The sequence below is a fragment of the Hordeum vulgare genome, chromosome 4H, assembly GCF_904849725.1.
Source record: "Hordeum vulgare subsp. vulgare chromosome 4H, MorexV3_pseudomolecules_assembly, whole genome shotgun sequence".
Classification (NCBI taxonomy): domain Eukaryota; kingdom Viridiplantae; phylum Streptophyta; class Magnoliopsida; order Poales; family Poaceae; genus Hordeum; species Hordeum vulgare.
In genome coordinates, this window is record NC_058521.1 from 437,617,987 (window position 1) to 437,637,003 (window position 19,017).

A 19,017-nucleotide genomic window follows, 5' to 3' on the forward strand; every position below is an offset into this window, starting at 1 on the left:
TCCCTGCGGAACACTGCACTCTTGTGAGTGCGGTTATACAAAGCATCTGTTGATAGCGGATTGAAGGAGGCTTTCAATGGCCTGTTTACGGGCTTCAAGGTAATTTACAATATGTTTTTTACAAAGTAGTTGTAATTTATCGTTTTATAAGGAATCCCCATATTTAGTAGCCCCAAGCCCTCTGTGAGTTTGAAAAACTCATTCGGGGGTCAAAGTAGTGCGAAAAACACTCACATAATGAAAATTCTTTGTAAAATGAGTCGTAGGGCCCTAGACTCTGATAGGTTAATAGAAAAAACCTAGAAGAAGATTCAAAAATGTGATAACTTGAAGGTGTGACACTCATAAATTAATTATGCAGGCCTCATCTTCGGCAGCAGCGCCCAACTCCATGGAGTTGGCGGATATAAATCGTAAACTTAAGAGCTCCGAGGAGGAGCTTGACCTACTTCACAAACGGTTTGACACTGCACAAGGTAAGCTCAAACTTGACTTTTAGTAGTAATTTTCTCACCGAGATGAGATATTTTTACTTGTACCCTTAAGTGTGGAGTGTTTTAACAACTCTAGTTGCCGCTAAGAAGGTCGAGAAGCTCAAGGCCGAGCTAAATAAGGCGAGGCAAGAGGCTACCGAAAAAAAGGCGACAGCCGAACAAGCAGATGTTGAACTATTGACGAAGAAGTCTGCCAGTGACAAGCACGAGGCGAGGGTCACTGAAGTGCAGCAACAGCTCAAGGATGCCATCACTAAATGTGAGATCCTTGAGCAGAAAAATAAGGAACAAGCTTCCGAGCTGTCCTCTATGACCGCAACGCTCCAAGAGGCACGGAAGGAGGCACATGGCCATGAGAAGGAGATCCACCAAATCAAGCAAATTACGGATGATAAGAGATACTTACCGTAGTGTATCTTTGGCAGAAAAAAGTTTGCATTGCTTACCCGAGTATGGCATTCTCTAGGCGTATTTGGGGACCTCCCGATGAGTTCAGTAGATGCTTCAAGGCACTATGCGTTGTACGAAGGGGATACCGAGCAAAGGTTATTCTGGACGCAATTCTAGGCCCCTGAGCAGCCTCTCCTCATCTCCGATCAGCTAGAACAGTTGATGGAGTTGCATCGCATGGCGGAGCCATCCATGAAGGATCTCTACATCAGGCTATGGCCTACAGAGCTGCTACCGAGCAGCTACTTCGGTCTGGTGCACAAACTGATCGCCGCTGCACCCTGGATTGATGTCTTGAAGCGCTCCCTCTATATTGAGGGAGCTCGGATGGCATTTGCGAGGACCATGGTGCAATGGCCGAAGTTGAATCCCACCAAGATGTCCACCGCACCTCCGCCACCTGGAAAGGAGGATAGGCGCCCCGAGCTATATTTTCCCAGTGTCATGGAGGGTGCTCAGGCGATAGAAACCAAGTGCTCCAAGGATGTAAACTTTGAATGAAAATATTATCATGTATTAATGGTTGAACCTTTATGCAATACAATGTTTTTTGCTTTGCATGGTATATCATGTCTTTCTTTGTTTAATCTTGACTCCTGTGTGGTTGTTTTAACTTGAAAGTTTCTAGTCGTCGGCTTCAGCCCCCTGGTAGATGCTATCAGGGGTGTTTTCGGCTTCCACACTGTTACTCTTAGCCAATGTATTGGTGCTTGGAGGCGGTAGTGCGGAAGGAAACAAGGCAACCAAAGTATGTGACTTTAATGCTTTCACCTAACCATAGGAGCTTGGCTGCGGGGACTAGTTACTAGCCCCCTTGTATTTTGTGATGTTCGGACATACCGAGGTTAAAACATCATTATCACTTGGTTTGTACAACTCCAAACCCTCTGTATGAGATGGTAACCTCCATCGGTTCTTAGTTTAACACTTGTCAACGGATCACACATCGATTCTCGCCTATTATGACAGTGAGTTTTCGGCTTTCTCCATTAAGGTACTTAACCAGACGAGCTGGAAGTAAAATAGTAGTTGTTCTCCCTCTACCCCTTTAGCCGAATAGGCGGAACATAAAAGGGTAAGCACAGGAGTCGGGCAACCCAACTATTGGCCCATGACATAATTTGGAATTGATGCATATAATGCAATATCCAAGACATTGAACACACATGGTAAAAGTTGGTGTCAGAATGATGCTTAGGGAGAGCGTAATAGCCGAGCCCCCGATCAATTAGTACCGAACAGGCTTGTGCTGGTGTTAGAGAGTGGAAAAGGAAAAGAGGTAAAAAGGCTATACAATATAAATGATTGTCATGGGACCATAAATATTGGTCATTATTACCGATGAACTCGTGATGTCTATCTGTACAATCTGATCTTCCGAAGCAACTGTTATTGATACTATAAAAATAAATTTACAGAGGAAAGGTTTGGACAGGGTCTTTTGCGGATGGTTTGATGTCCTTTGTTGTGCCATGTTGCACGTGTGCACCTTTGCTCTCCATGTAGTGCTCCTTTACGGGAGGTAGTAATTGGCGAGCAGACTTCTATAAGAGAAATTCTTAAAATTTCATCGAAGTATGGTAGCGTAATGCTCAGGAGGTCCTTGATGCTACATGGTTTTGTCGGAAGACATGTTGGATCATAGCTCGATTAAGTTGAATACTAGGTCCTTATATATTTGGTCCCCACACATGCCCATGGTATTTTAAGCGTGAAATTGTGCCTTCGGGCACGTATTTTACAGCTAGTGAGGCCCAACTATGGGTAGCATATCCCTATTTATTTTGAGCATGGGAGGACTCCGGGAACTGTGGCGGGACTCGATCTCGATTGTTTTCCCCTCGTACCTTAATGGTGAGCTGGGACTTTGGAGATTTATTGCCAATTTGTACTTCGGATGCCAGAGTCGCAGTATGTTCCTCGGTTCGGAGGGATCACTCAGTGTTACCATTGACGGTAGTAACACCCTTGGGTCCCGACATCTTAAGCTTCAGGTATGCATAATGGGGAACAACATTGAAGCGATCAAACATTGTACGGCCAAGGAGTGTATGATAGCTGCTACGGAAAGGGACAATGTCGAAGAACAAGTCTTCGTTGCGGAAGTTGTCGGGTGAACCGAACACTACTTCCGAAGTTATGGTACCCGAGCAACGGGTCTCGATGCCAGGAATTATTCGTTTAAAGGTGGTGCTGCTAGGTTTGATCATTGACGGATCGATACCCGTTTTCCTCACTCTGTCTGCGTAAATTAGATTGAGGCTAATGCTTCCATCCATAAGGACCCTAGTGAGGTGGTACCCATTGATAATGGGGTCAAGTACGAGGGTCGCTGAACCCACATGGCGAATATTGGTCGGGTGGTCCGTGCGGTCAAAGGTGATCGGCCAAGCCGACCATGGATTATACTTTGGAGCTACTGGCTGTTAGAGCATATTTCTCCATATGTGGTTTTGGTAACTGATGACAGTTCCTATGGACTAATGGTTGCCTTAAGCTATATTTGTAGAATTTGTCCATAGGCACTTCTTGAAGTACATGTGTTGGTTTCAAGGAGTTTATATGATAACCAAGGTGGTATTCAAGGTATTATCCAAAGAATGGTCATAAAGACCCAAGGTTGGTCAAGACTAAGACAAATATAAATCAAGTTGATCAACACACAAAGCATACAAGATGTACTTAGAGGGATCAAGTATAAGCATTGTGTATTACGTTTTTGTGTACTAACCCATGGTCTTCGTGAGAGTTCTATGTGGGGTTAGGTGTGTTTACATGGGCTTGCATCAAGAGGAAGATCTCATACAACCCATGGAGGATGACGTCAAGTGGTGATAGTCATCAAGATTGTGGTGTGCAAGTTCAAGTGGAGCATCACGAAGATATCATGCTTGAAGCTTGCCATCCATTATGGTGGAAATGGACTTGTGAAGATGTATTGGAGAGTGGCTCACCCATAGTGAGTATGGGGGAGAAATCAACTTGTCTTCATCAAGCCAACATAATCAAGAGAGGTGGTCCATCTTGAGGAAGTCAAGGTCGTCATATTCTAGCTCAAGTGGACTATGTGCAAGGTATAGGTTTGCCATTGATAGGTTTTTGTATTTTAGGATAGATTGGCGTACTGTCAAGGGGGGATCTCAAGTGAGTAGCCTGATCGTATCTTTCATTGAGAGCTCAAATCATTTGCAACCTTGCATCATCTTTCTTGGTTCTTGTTTGGTGGTTCTCTATGTGAGTTTTAGAGCTTATGGTCATCTTTATGACAAGCTCGAGTTCATCGAAAACAGAGTTTATGTGCATCTTCTATGATGTTTGATGTTGGAGTTCTTGTCAGATCTTCATTCATAGAGGTTTCACATCTCTATATCATTGGCATTTTTCATAACCGCCTCTTCTTAAGATTTCCAACAACCTTGAGTTTGCTCAATTCATAGCTCATTTGCACAAGTTATGGAAGTTCTGGTATTTCATGTTTTCTTCCAGCGGTTGTACCGATGTCCCGGGCAGTTGAGCCGGCCCAGCATCGATCCACAACCGGGCATGGTTCTGTTGTGCTGCGGTGGTTGGGCGGTGGTGGCGCGGTTGTACCTCTTTATTAGTATAGTCGGTACTACCTCTAAAATAGGCAGCCCCGCGCCCCTGTGTTTTTTTGCACATAACGGACAGATTCGTGGGGACCTATTTAAGGGGGTCTTCTTCCCCAATGGTTCCCCATCTCTTGAGCTCGTTTTTGCCCCCCATGGCTGACCCTCTTAGATCTTCCTAACTCTCAATCCCTCTAATGATTATTGCTATTCTTGAGGGAAAAGAGAGAAGAGATCTTGATCCACATCTTCGCCAATCACTTTCTCCTCTATGTGAGGGAAACCCCTTGGATCTTGATCTTGGAGTTCTTTGTGAGCTCCTTGTTCTTCCTTCTCATATTCCTCCATAGCTTTTGTTGTTGTGGAGAGATATGAGTGTGAGAGACTTGACCACATCGTGTGTTCTTGCCATTGCATTAGTTGCATTGGTTTGAGTTCTCCACGATGATACGTGGAAGTGAAGCTTGAGAAGCTTATTATCCTTGGGTACTTGGTATCTTAGAACTTGTTCTTCGTGGATGCTTTGGCGTCCTAGAAGCTTGGTGGTGCATCGGAGCTCAATCATTGTGGTGTAAAGCTCTCGGCAAGCATCGGGGTCTCCAATTAAGTTGTGGAGATTGCCCCGAGCATTTGAGGTCATCACAGAGCCACAGTCCATTGTGGTGAAGCTTCGTGGTGTCGCTGGGAGCCTCCAATTAAGTTGTGGAGATTTCCCCAACCTTGTTTGTATGGGTTTGGTGACCGCCCTCAAGGGTCCCTTAGTGGAATCATGACATCTTGCATTGTGCGAGGGCGTGAGGAGATTACGGTGGCCTTAGCGGCTTCTTGGGGGGTACTGTGCCTCCACACCTCTCCAAATGGAGATTAGCATCCGCAAGGGTGTGAACTTCAGGATACATCGTCGTCTCTGCGTGCCTCGATTATCTCTTACCCGAGCTCTTTACTTATGCACTTTACTTTGTGATAGCCATATTATTTCTTGTTACATATCTTGCTATCACTAAGTTGTTTATCTTGCTTAACATAAGTTGTTGGTGCACATAGGTGAGCCTAGTTGTCTTAGGTTATGTTCTTGACAATTTAAATGTTAGTTTTATTCCGCATTTGTTCAAGCCTAAACCATAATTATTTTAAAGCGCCTATTCACCCCCCCCCCTCTAGGCGACATCCACGTCCTTTCACTGGCTCTATGCCGTATACATCCCGAAGTGTGTGTTTCGTCTCCTTTTTTGGTATGTGTGTGACATAGATCATGTTCACGGTTTTCACCTCGGGAGGGAATTGCTTTTGGCCTCCATTGTTCGGACTACGAGGTTTTTCATCATCCTCGCTATGGGGACTCTTGCCCTGGTCCTTGGCTATGTTTTTGCTCACCTGTTTGATCACCCAGCTGTTACAGTTGGTGCGAGTAGCGGGTTTGTTTGAGGTGTCATGGATCTGGCAAGTCCTTTCAAGTAGTTTATCCAGTGGGTGCATCCCGATTCCCCTTAGAGGTCTTCTTCCGCGGTCCAGACCTGGATTTGATAAATCCTGCATTGACTATCGTGTCTTCGACTTCACCGCTGTTGTGTCGATGCTTGTTTTTGTTGCGTCCTTGCTTCCCGTTTGTGTCTCGAACTGAGGACATGTAGGGGTTTTCGGTAAGGTTGCTCCTATGGACTAGCCATCTATCCTTGCCCGCGCAAAAGCGGGTCATAAGTGAGGTAAGGTTTGCCATTGTTTTTGGCCTGTTATGCCCGAGTGTTCGGGCTAGCCATTCATCCCGGATATTGTATTTGAAGGAGGCTGGTGCCTTGGCATACGAACGGTCGATGATTTGGTTTTTCTTAGTGAGGAAGCGATTCCAAAATTGTTGGGATGATTCTCCGACTTGTTGGACTATGTGGCTCAAATCATCGGAACCCGGCGGTCGGACATAATTGCCTTTAAAGTTGGCTCAGAAAGCATCTTCGAGCTCTTCCCAACTCCCAAAGAAGTTTTCATGGAGGGTGTTCAGCCAATGTCGTGTTGGTCCCTTGAGATTCAATGATAAATATTTTATGGTATGGCGGTCATCACCTCGGGCTATATGAAGGTGGAGAAGAAAGTCTTCGATCCACATGGTCGGATCTATTGTCCCGTCGTATTGTTCTACATATACGGGCTTCAACCCTTTGGGGAACTCGTGCTACATCACTTCGTCAGTGAAACACAATGGTGAGCGACATCCCTGACCCGAGCTACGTCATGCTGAAGGTCGGATGAAGTACTGACCCAAGGCGGTTCCCGAACTCTGTCATTCTGATCATGACAAGCTTGGTACCCGTCCCGCCTAGCGGGGTTGTGCCCTCTGGACCCATACATGGATCTTGTTCGTCCTGCTTTAGCATTCAAGTTGTGTCGCACGTCAGACGGACCTCCGGCTTGTGTTGGTTGTTTCCTTCTTCTGCGAACATGTTCGGGTTTTTCACCAACTTCTCGAGCCGTCTGATACGTCCATTTTGCATCATGCTTTCATGTTGATATTTATTGCTTTTTGAGCTGTTATATTACTTGTGGTACCATATTTATGCCTTTTCTCTCTTATTTTGCAAGGATTATTTGAAGAGGGAGAATTCAGGCAGCTGGAATTCTAGACTCGAAAAGGAGAAAATCCTAGTCCACTATTCTGCACATCTCCAAATGCCCTGAAAATTTACGTGGATTTTTTATGGAATATATTAAAAATACTGGGCGAAAGAACTACCGGAGGGGGGCCACCAGGGCCCCACAAGCCCCCACTCCGTCAACCCCCCTGGTGGCGCAGGGCAGGCTTGTGGGCTGCCTAAAGGCCCACTAGCCCCCCTCTTTTTCTATATGAAGCGTCCTGGTCTAGAAAAAATCAATCGGGAGCTTTTTTGTGGTTTCGCCGCTGCCACGAGGCGGAACTTGAGCAGATCCAATCTAGAGCTCCGGCAGGACGATCCTGCCGGGGAAACTTCCCTCCCGGAGGGGGAAATCGTCGCCATCGTGATCACCAACACTCCTCTCGTCGGAGGGGAGGCATCTTCATCAACATTTTCATCTGCACCATCTCCTCTCCAATCCCTAGTTCATCTCTTGTAACCAATCTTCGTCTCGCAACTCCGATTGGTACTTGTAAGGTTGCTAGTAGTGTTGATTACTCTTTGTAGTTGATGCTAGTTGGATTACTTGGTGGAAGAGTTTATGTTTAGATCCTTGATTACACCTCTGGTCATGATTATGATTATGTCTTGTGAGTAGTTACTTTTGTTCCTGAGGACATGGGTAAGTCATGCTGATAATAGTCATGTGAATTTGATATTCGTTCTGTATTTTGATATGTTGTATGTTGTTTTTCCTCTAGTGGTGTTATGTGAATGTCGACTACATAACACTTCACCATATTTGGGCCTAGAGGAAGGCATGGGGAAGTAGTAAGTAGATGATGGGTTGCTGGAGTGACAGAAGCTTAAACCCCAGCCTATGCGTTGCTTCGTGAGGGGCTGATTTGGATCCACTAGTTTAATGCTATGGTTAGACTTTGTCTTAATTCTTGTTTTTTAGTTGCGGATGCTTGCGAGAGAGGTTAATCATAAGTGGGATGCTTGTCCAAGTAAGGGTAGTACCCAAGCGCCGCTCCACCCACATATCAAACTATCAAAGTAACGAACGTGAATCATATGAACATGATGAAACTAGCATGACAGAAATTCTCGTGTGTCCTCGGGAGCGTTTTTCCTCGTATAAGACTTTGTTCAGGCTTGTCCCTTGCTAAAAAAGGGATTGGGCCACTTGCTGCACCGTTGCTACTACTTGTTACTTGTTACTCTTTGCTTGCTACGTTTCACCTCGCTACACAATCACTTGTTACCGCTACTTTCAGTGCTTGCAGTTATTACCTTGCTGAAATCCGTTTATCAAAGCCTTCTGCTCCTCGTTGGGTTCGACACTCTTACTTATCGAAAGGACTATGATTGATCCCCCATACTTGTTGGTCATCAAGACTCTTTTCTGGCGCCGTTGCCGGGGAGTGAAGCGCCTTTGGTAAGGTGAAATTGGTAAGGATACATCTATATACTGTGCTGAAATTTATTGTCACTTGTCACTATGGAAACTCTTCCTTTGAGGAGTTTGTTCGGGGTATCTTCACCACGAACGGAAGCACGAGGAGTTGCTCCTCAACCTGAGGTACCTACTGAAAATATCTTTTATGAAATTCCTTTGGGTATGCTTGAGAAACTGCTGGCTAATCCTTTTACAGGAGATGGATCTTCACATCCAGACTTTCATCTAATCTATGTAGATGAAGTTTGTGGTTTACTTAAGCTTGCAGGTTTGCCCGAGGATGAGGTAAAGAAGAAAGTCTTTCCTTTATCTTTGAAGGATAAGGCGTTGATATGGTATAGGTTATGTGATGATGCTGGATCATGGGGCTACAATCGGTTGAAATTGGAATTTCATCAAAAGTTCTATCCTATGCATTTAGTACATCGTGATCGGAACTTTATTTATAACTTTTGGCCACGTGACAGGGAAAGCATAGCTAAAGCTTGGGGGAGGCTTAAATCAATGCTATATTCATGCCCCAATCATGAGCTCTCAAGAGAAATCATCACTCAAAACTTTTATGCTTGGCTTTCTCATGAAGATCGTACCATGCTTGACACTTCTTGTGCCGGTTCTTTTCTGAAGAAGGATATTGATCACAAGTGGAATTTATTGGAGAGAATCAAACACAACTCTGAAGATTGGGAGCTGGAGGAAGGTAAGGACTCAGGTATGAATTTCCAGTTTGATTGTGTTAAATCTTTTGTTGAGACAAACACTTCTAGAGATTTTAGCGCTAAGTACGGACTTGACTCTGAGATAGTAGCTTCTCTATGTGAATCTTTTGCTGCTCATGTTGATCTTCCCAAAAAGAAGTGGTTTAAATATCATCCTCCTGTAGACAGCAACATAGCCAAAACCAATCTAGTTGAGGAGAAAATCATAGCTTTTGGTGATCATGTTGTTCCTTGTGCTTACACTGAGAAACCACCATACCCTGCTAGGATGAAGGATTATTCTAAAGCTCCAACAGTGATATGTAGGGGTTACATTAGACCACTTGCACCCCCTGAGGAGATTAGAGTTGAACTAGTGTTGCTATTATCAAAGATCTCTTAGCCGAAAACATAGACGGGCATGTTATCAAATTCTGTGAGGACTCCGCTAGAATTGCTAAACCTCACGTGAAAGACAAACACGGACCTGTAGTTGGCCTGCACGTTGTTTCTGTTAAGATAGGAGATCACTGTTACCATGGTTTATGTGATATGGGAGCTAGTGTTAGTGCAATACCCCGTTCTCTATATGATGAAATCAAAGATGAGATTGCACCTACTGAGTTAGAACCCATTGATGTCACTATTACGCTAGCTAATAGAGACACAATCTGCCCTCTGGGAATTGTGAGAGACGTAAAGGTCATGTATGGTAAGACGAAGTATCCTATTGATTTCCTCGTCCTTGATACTGCACAAGATAGCTTTTGTCCCATCATATTTGGTAGACCCTTTCTCAACACTGTCAATGCTCACATTGACTGCATTAAGCAGACTGTCATAGTAAGTTTCGAGGGTGTGTCTCATGAATTTAACTTCTCCAAGTTTGGAAGACAAACCCATGAAAGAGAGTCGTCTGGTAGGGATGAAATCATTGCTCTTGCCTCTATTGTCGTACCTCCTACGGATCCTTTAGAGAAATATCTGCTTGAGCATGAAAATGATATGCATATGGAGGAGAGAGATGAGATAGATAAAATTGTCTTAGAACAATATCCTATTCTCAAGAATAATCTGCCTGTTGAACTGCTTGGGGATCCTCCCCCACCAAAGGGTGATCCTGTGTTCGAGCTTAAACAGTTGTCTCATACTCTTAAGTATGCCTATCTTGATGAGAAGGAGATATATCCTGTGATTATTAGTGCTCTCCTCTCAGCGCGTGAAGAGAAGAAGTTACTAAAAACTCTGAGGAAGCACCGCGCGGCTATTGGATACACTCTTGATGATCTTAAGGGTATTAGTCCTACTCTATGTCAGCACAAGATTAAAACCGATCCTGACTTTAAACCAGTTGTTGATCATCAAAGGAGATTAAATCCTAAGATGAAAGAGGTCGTTAGAAACGAAATATTAAAGCTTCTGGAAGCAGGAATCATTTATCATGTTGCTCATAGTGATTGGGTGAGTCCAGTACATTGTGTACCTAAGAAAGGAGGTATCACCGTCGTTCTTAATGATAAGAATGAACTAATCCCACAAAAGATTATTACTGGCTATAGAATGGTGATAGACTTCCGGAAACTGAACAAGGCAACCAGGAAAGATCATTATCCTTTGTCGTTCATCGACCAAATGCTAGAAAGGCTATCAAAACACACACACTTCTGCTTTCTAGACGGTTATTCAGGTTTCTCGCAAATACCTGTTGCACAATCTGATCAAGAGAAAACCACTTTCACCTGCCCTTTCGGTACCTTTGCCATTAGACGTATGCCTTTTGGCTTATGTAATGCACCTGCCACCTTCCAAATATGTATGATGGCTATATTCTCTGACTTTTGTGAAAAGATCGTCGAGGTTTTCATGGATGACTTCTCCGTTTATGGGTCTTCCTTTGATGATTGCCTCGGCAACCTTGATCGAGTCTTACAGAGATGCGAAGAAACCAACCTCGTCTTGAATTGGGAGAAGTGCCACTTTATGGTTAATGAATGTATCGTCTTAGGACACAAAATCTCTGAAAGAGGCATTGAAGTTGATAAGGCTAAGTTTGATGCAATTTAGAAAATGCCTTGCCCCACAGATATCAGAGGTATACAAAGTTTCTTAGGTCATGCTGGTTTCTATAGAAGGTTCATTAAAGACTTCTCTAAGATTTCTAGGCCTCTTACCAACCTATTGCAGAAGTATATTCCTTTTGTCTTTGATGAGGATTGTGAGGAAGCCTTTGAAATACTTAAGAAGGCTTTGATAACCGCACCTATTGTTCAACCACCTGACTGGAACTTGCCCTTTGAAATCATGTGTGACGCTAGTGATTATGCTGTTGGTGTTGTTCTAGGACAGAGAGTTGACAAGAAGTTGAATGGCATTCACTACGCTAGTAAAACTCTAGACAGTGCCCAAAGAAACTATGCCACTACGGAGAAGGAATTTTTAGCAGTCGTGTTTGCATGTGGAAAGTTCAGATCTTACATAGTTGACTCCAAAGTCACTATTCACTCTCATCATGCTGCTATTAAGTACCTCATGGAGAAGAAGGATTCTAAGCCTAGGCTGATCAGATGGGTTCTCCTGCTATGGGAATTTGATTTGCACGTCGTTGACCGAAAGGGTGTTGATAACCCTGTAGCAGATAACTTGTCTAGGCTAGAGAATGTCCTTGATGACCCACTACCAATTGATGACAGCTTTCCTAATGAGCAATTAAATGTCATCCGCACTTCACTTAGTGCACCGTGGTATGCCGATTATGCAAACTATATCGTAGCCAAATACATACCATCCAGTTTCACCTATCAACAAAAGAAGAAATTCTTCTTTGATTTGAGACACTACTTTTGGGATGATCCTCACCTTTATAAGGAAGGAGTAGATGGTGTTATTAGACGTTGTGTGCCTGAACATGAACAGGGACAGATCCTGCAGAAGTGTCATTCTGAAGCCTACGGAGGACACCATGCTGGAGATAGAACTACCCATAAGGTATGGCAATCGGGTTTCTATTGGCCCACTCTCTTCAAGGATGCTCGTAAGTTTGTCTTGTCTTGTGATGAATGCCAAAGGATAGGGAACATGAGTAAGCGTCAGGAAATGCCTATGAACTATTCACTTGTCATTCAACCATTTGATGTCTGGGGCTTTGATTATATGGGACCCTTCCCGAGTTCCAATGGGTACACTCACATCTTAGTTGATGTGGATTACGTTACTAAGTGGGTAGAAGCTATCCCCACTAAAAATGTTGATCACCACACCTCTATTAAGATGCTTCAAGAAGTCATATTCCCAAGATTTGGAGTCCCTAGATACTTGATGACCGATGGCGGTTCACACTTCATTCATGGTGTTTTCCGCAAGATGCTAGCTAAGTATGATGTCAACCATAGAGTTTCATCTCCTTATCATCCTCAGTCTAGTGGTCAAGTTGAGTTGAGTAATAGGGAGATCAAGTTGATCTTACAAAAGACTGTCAATAGATCTCGAAAGAACTAGTCAAGCAAACTTGACGATGCACTATGGGCTTATAGGACTGCTTATAAGAATCCCATGGGCATGTCACCGTATAAAATGGTTTATGGTGAGGCCTGTCATTTACCTCTTGGGCTGGAACACAAAGCTTATTGGGCAATCGAAGAGCTCAACTTTGATTTCAAACTTGTCGGTGAGAAGAGGTTGTTTGATATCAGCTCGTTAGATGAATGGAGAGCCCAGGCATATGAGAATGCCAGGTTGTTCAAGGAAAAGGTTAAGAGATGGCATGACAAACGAATACAGAAATGAGAGTTCAATGTAGGTGATTATGTCTTGCTATACAATTCTCGTTTCAGATTATTTGCAGGCAAGCTTCTCTCTAAATGGGAAGGTCCCTATGTTGTCGAGGAATTATATCGTTCCGGTGCCATCAAAATCAATAACACGGAAGGAAATTTTGCTAGAGTTGTAAATGGGCAAAGAATCAAGCATTACATCTCTGGTACTCCCATAAATGTTGAGACCAATATCATCAATGTCATAACTCCAGAGGAGTACATAAGGGATGTTTATGAGCCTGTTTCAGACCTTGAAAAAGAAGATGTATCTGTTTCGGCAAGAAATTGGACTCCGATACTTTTCCAATAGGAAATTTCCTCAGTTTTCGAATTTTTGGAAAATTAGAAAAATAAAAAGCAGTCTGGAGAGCAAACGAGGCAGCCACAAGGGCCAACTCCGCCACCACCCCCCTGGTGGCGGTGGGCAAGCTTGTGGGCACCTCGTGTGCCTCCTGGACTCCGTTTTCTTGCGGAGGTGTGGGGACCCCGACTAGCAAGTCGAGTTCGCCGTGCCCAGTGACCCCAAGGATCAATGTTCACTGAACACAGATACTGAATAATAGAGTCTTACATCCAAGTACCGAAAATTATTACATCAAACGACCAGAAGGTCGGGTTCAAGAGCAAGGCCTAAAGCCAAATTAAACAGATACATCGAGTAGCGGAAACTCGTAAGGGCTAAGCGGTGCCCATGCCATCAAGCCTACACCGACAGGCATTCTGACTTGGAAGCGTCCTAGATCGCAGGTTCGTCTCCGACGGTGTACTCGTCGCCAAACTCCGGTCCTTCCATGTCTGGTCAATAATATAACCAGTGGCAAGCCAATGAGTACTTTGAATGTACTCGCAAACAGCCCATGATATGAACATTTATAGTGAAGAATAACAGTAACATGTACCTTTGGTGGAATGATCAGGTATATGCAACAAGTTAAAGAACTACTCTTGAAGAACAGGTTACAGATATCGACATATCTGACCCAGGGCTGAACACACCGGGTTCACCCTATATGCCAAGTCATCGAACTTTTCATAATCTCAATGTATTAATGAGGGCTAAACCATCCGGGTTTACCCTATGTGCCAAGTCACCGAACTTGGTCATATATTATCATGATTATAACAACACCTTTTTAACACCACACACACACACTTCCTTTATGCGAAAACGCTGGACATAGTTTAAGCAGCACCACCCAACTGTCCTTGACCCTGGACACGGCTATTCGAATAGTTTGACACTCTGCAGAGGTAGTACGCTGGACCCACGAGAAACGGGAAACTTTCGTGTCATCCATGACTCGCGGTATATCACATATACCCGAGGTAAGTACCCGATCATCATCTTTCCCCTGACGATACTAGACAAAGAGGTCCACTCGATTGGTACCCAGCCCACATGTTGTACGTCTTACGAGCACTGACTCTGGACTGTATCAACCATGCAGGGACCAACGGTGTGCCTGGAACTCATAATAATGGCATAGTCGTCCTACCTGGCACGACCCCATCACGAGAGTGACACCGATCACTCCCGCCACTAGTAATGTGGCTCTTTGCTAGTACCGACCAGAGTAATCAACAAAGCCCCGTCCCATAAAGGGGTATCGTGGTCGTACTGGTAAGGTTGGGACGGTCGACACATCATAAATCTAATCCCATTTCCGAAACCATACTCACACCAAAACACCGGTGCATCACTTCACCAAAAGTGATCACCAACTCATCTTCACCCTCGGGCATTAGTGGCACCCGACGGGGTTTTCATAAACTCTTGATTTAACTCATCATCATGCTCATGATAATATGCTCTATCTTTACTTGTCAACATGGTAATAACATGACCCTCACGGGGTAGGGTCAAGCTCGATGCAATGATCTTACTCTACTAGGAAACATGACAGTAGCATGATCCTCATAAGTGGTAGGGTCAAGCTCATCATGCTTGTGCTCCGAGGAGCCATATGGATAACATCACTATCATGCAAGTGCTTCGATGAAGCCTTCGGTACCATCACACCAATGATAAACCGGCACTGTGATCACATGCAACGGAAAAATACTTGCTATTCCAGCATGCATCATTTTATATGCTCAAGTCATGGTCAAAGGCTGCTTGCCTTGGTCAGCTAGGTATCCGGGGTCTTCGAGGTCTTCTGCTCCGGATCCTCCGTCACTCGGTAACTCTACCGTCGAAAAAGGAATAAATAAATAATAGCTCACACTAAAACAGATCACAAGGTGCTTTTAAAAATGTTGCAAAGTTTGAATAAATTCAGTTTATTATTTTGGAAAATGTTTCCTATGGTTTTTATTAGCTAAGCATATTTATTAAAAAGCAAACAGAAGCAAACAAATGCTTTTACTATCATTTTATTATACCAAAATAGTTTCTGTTTTTGATAAATGTCAAACTCTACATAATTAATTACTACACATTTTTAGAAAATTACTGCTTGAAGAATCATATTTTTCTACTGGCTAAATATTTTAATAAAAATCATTTGAGTTGCAGGTTAAAAATAAAAATAAAAAGGCTAGCGGGAAAAGATCCAGCCGGCCCAGCCACCAGGCCTGGCCACCAGGCGCACGCGGGCCAGGTTCAAACCTGACCTGCGGGCCCCTGGAGTCAGCGGCTGCGCGCGCTGGCTGCCCCAGGACACCGACAGGTGGGCTCCACCTGTCGGGTCCTTCTCCTACCTCCAGCCAGAGAGGTGGAGACGGACCTCGGCAAGGCTACCGTTGTCCTCAGGCCAATCTAAGAGCGGGAATGGGTCCCTCGTGCCTCCGCCTACCTGCTCATGGTCGGGACGTCACCGGGGGTGGTCTGGGTCGCCGACGACGAGGTGATCGTGGCGGAAGGGTTTCGGGTTGGCGTCGAGCTAGTGGCTAGGGGCATGGATTCGCTCGGGGAAGTTGGGGGAAATGGTCCTGGCGTCAAGGGGAGTGCAATGGGAGGTCGGGCAGCGCAGGAGCCGGCGTGTAGCCGGAGATCGACCAGAGTTCCGAGGCGGAGGGGCCTCGGTCGATCTCGAGCACCGGGGCTCTGCAAGCTCGATTGGGTGGCTAGGGGGAGTCTACTGGTTGTGCTGAAGCTGTCTGGAGGGTGCTGAGGTGTAGGGGGCCTATTTATAGGCCAGCGGCGGTGAGCCGACTCGGGCGCGCCGGTGACTCACCGTGGCGCGCGTGCGAGCACAGTGAGGAGCTGGCCGCAAAACCACGGGTTCGGTACGTGGTTTAGGACCTCCTGGTGCATCGGCCGCAAAGGGAAAGCGAGTGGGGTCGAGCCGCAGCGACCGTGCATGCTCGGCCGTGTCGGGCGCGCACGGGCACGCGTCACCTGAGCTCTTGCGCGAGGGGAGAGGGTCCTTGGGTGTAGCTTTGCACTGAATGGTTGTCGGGGGAGCGTTTGGACATTACTGGGGTGGTTGGGACTGGCCGGGGCGTCGTCCCCTTGCTGGAGGCTCTCTGCAGCGCGCCCAGAGCGCAGTTTTGGCATGCCACGGCATGCTGGCGCGCTCTGGGGCACTTGGGACGTGTCCTCCATGTCCTGATTGTTGCTGGGAGTGTGCCTAGCCGTTGAGGGTTAGTGGGAGCTCGAGCTGGTCAAGGGAGGCAAGGAACACTAGTGTTGCCAGTACTGCCCTGCGGCTCAAATTGAAGTTCTTGTCACTAGTGCTTGGAGTTGGGGAGGGGCTGGTTGACTGGGTGCTCAGGGTGTTCTGGGGCTCTAACTCACCAAGTTTGGGGCCTTGACATTGGGTAAAACAGTGGCTAGGAGGGTTTTTACCTTCCTGTCAATAGGTGTTCGACAGTGACTTGGGGTGCTTCCACTCCACCACTGGAACTGAAACTTAACAGGTTTGGTCTTGGGGTGAAAACATGGGGTTTCACCAAATTTGAGCTCCATTGAACAAGTTTGGCTTTGTAAACTTGAAAATGCCTCAAAATTACCAGTACTGTCCTTTACAAAGGAAGTGTGGCCAATCAGAGTCTCACAAATCCCATCCTTGGTGTGGAGACCTCATTTGGGGTGTCAAACACCTCTGCAAAGTTTCAGCTCCATTGGAGAAACTTTGCAATGTAGAGTTGTTCCAACTCTTCTCTGGACAAAGAGGGTTTTGGGCTCATTAGGTGCACTTCCCCACCTTGGATCAAGGTGAGATTTTATGTGAGCACCTAATATGGCTTGGGAGGGTTCCTGCAATTTTATGGGAATTTATTGAGATCATTTCCTTTGGAAACATCTCAAAAAGCTAAAACAGACACAAATGGTTTTCAGGGTTTTACTCAAATAATATTAATATAAAATAGGGTTGAAAATCTTATATATGGAAAATATATGTCCTTCTGAGCTTCCATGAATTTACTCAGAATTTTCTAAGGCAGGAAAGTAATTTTCCTTGTGGGAATATCATTCCTGGCCTTAGAAACAGACATAAATATAAAATAGGAAAATAGTATTTTAAATCACCAATTAATGTTTTTAATGAATGAAAATAATAGTTGGATCAGATCACCAACTTTGGTTGGAAGTGTCACTTGCTTCATGAGCTAGTAGTGTATCCCAACATGATGAAGGTGATCTTGATATAAAGGAAAAAGGGTTTTTTGAAGAGAGCAAAATAATAAGTTTTTCATGGGTTTGAGTCATCAAGCAAGCAAGCATTCACTCATACAAGGGCTGACATGGCACTCACAACATTATTTGAAAAAGTTTTAACAAGCTCTGATTTTTGCAACATAAAATACTTGTGGTGAAAAACAGGGTGTGACAGGAGGACTCCTTCTGGGCCAGAAAAAAATCAATATATAGTCGCCCGGAGGTTTTGATCTCCGTATCGTGCATTTTTCCTCTGTTTTCGTTTCGAGCTCGTTTCTGCCGCAGAGTTAGAGAAAAAATGTCTCAGGAATCTGTTGGGGAGAATGATCTTCACCAGGTTCATGAGGAAGTAGATGCTGATCTGAAGAGAGTAGAAGTCATGGAAGCCAGGGACCAAGCTAAGGAGAAAACCCAAGCTAGGGAGGAAGTTCAACCCATATTCAACATTGAAGACGTTGAAGGAGTAGATTTTCTCCAACCCTTCCTCCACGTGATGTCTCCATCCTTGATTGAACTCTTGAGGTTTTGCGAAACAACTCGTGCTCGCAATATTTCTCTTTCTCATGAAGTTGTTTTGCTGGAAAACCATGTCACAGATCTCAAAGGTATAAATCAAAGGTTGATAGCTCTCTTGGAATCAAAGGCAACAACAACACCACCATCACCACCAAAGGAAGACAACTAAACATTGGTATGGACAATCCCCTTGGCTTCTGCCAAGCTTGGGGGAGTTGCCCTGGTATCGTATCACCTTTATATCTTTTGTTTTTACCTCTCTTTTAGTTCTTTCCTTTTCAGTTTTTATTTGTTCTTTTAGAGGAATAAGTCTTTAGTTTTTAGTTTGAGTCTTTTGCTTTTGTCTCTCCCCCGATGTATTCGAGCTTACGAGCTATATAATAAAGAGTTTCTTAGTCAAGGGCTTTGCTTTGTGCCAGTATCAAAAGTATGAAAAGAACGATAGCATGAAAGATCATGAGACGATCTTATGGAAAGTGATAACTTCACTTATGACACGTATGATGATTGAAACTTGTTGAGAATAAATCAACATAGACCTCAGTCATTGTTGCAATTAATAAGAAGTAATAAGGAAAGAGAGGTTCACATATAAATATATCATCTTAGACACTTTTTACAATTGTGAGCACTCACCAAACTATTACATGCCTAGGAGTAGATGTTGGACAAGGAAGACAACATAATGAATTGTGTTTGCTTGGTTCCAAACAATGTTATATGATTAGAGATCCCTTAGCATGTGACAATTGCTTCCACCTCATATTAGCCAAAACTCCTGCACCAAGTAGAGATACTACTTGTGCATCC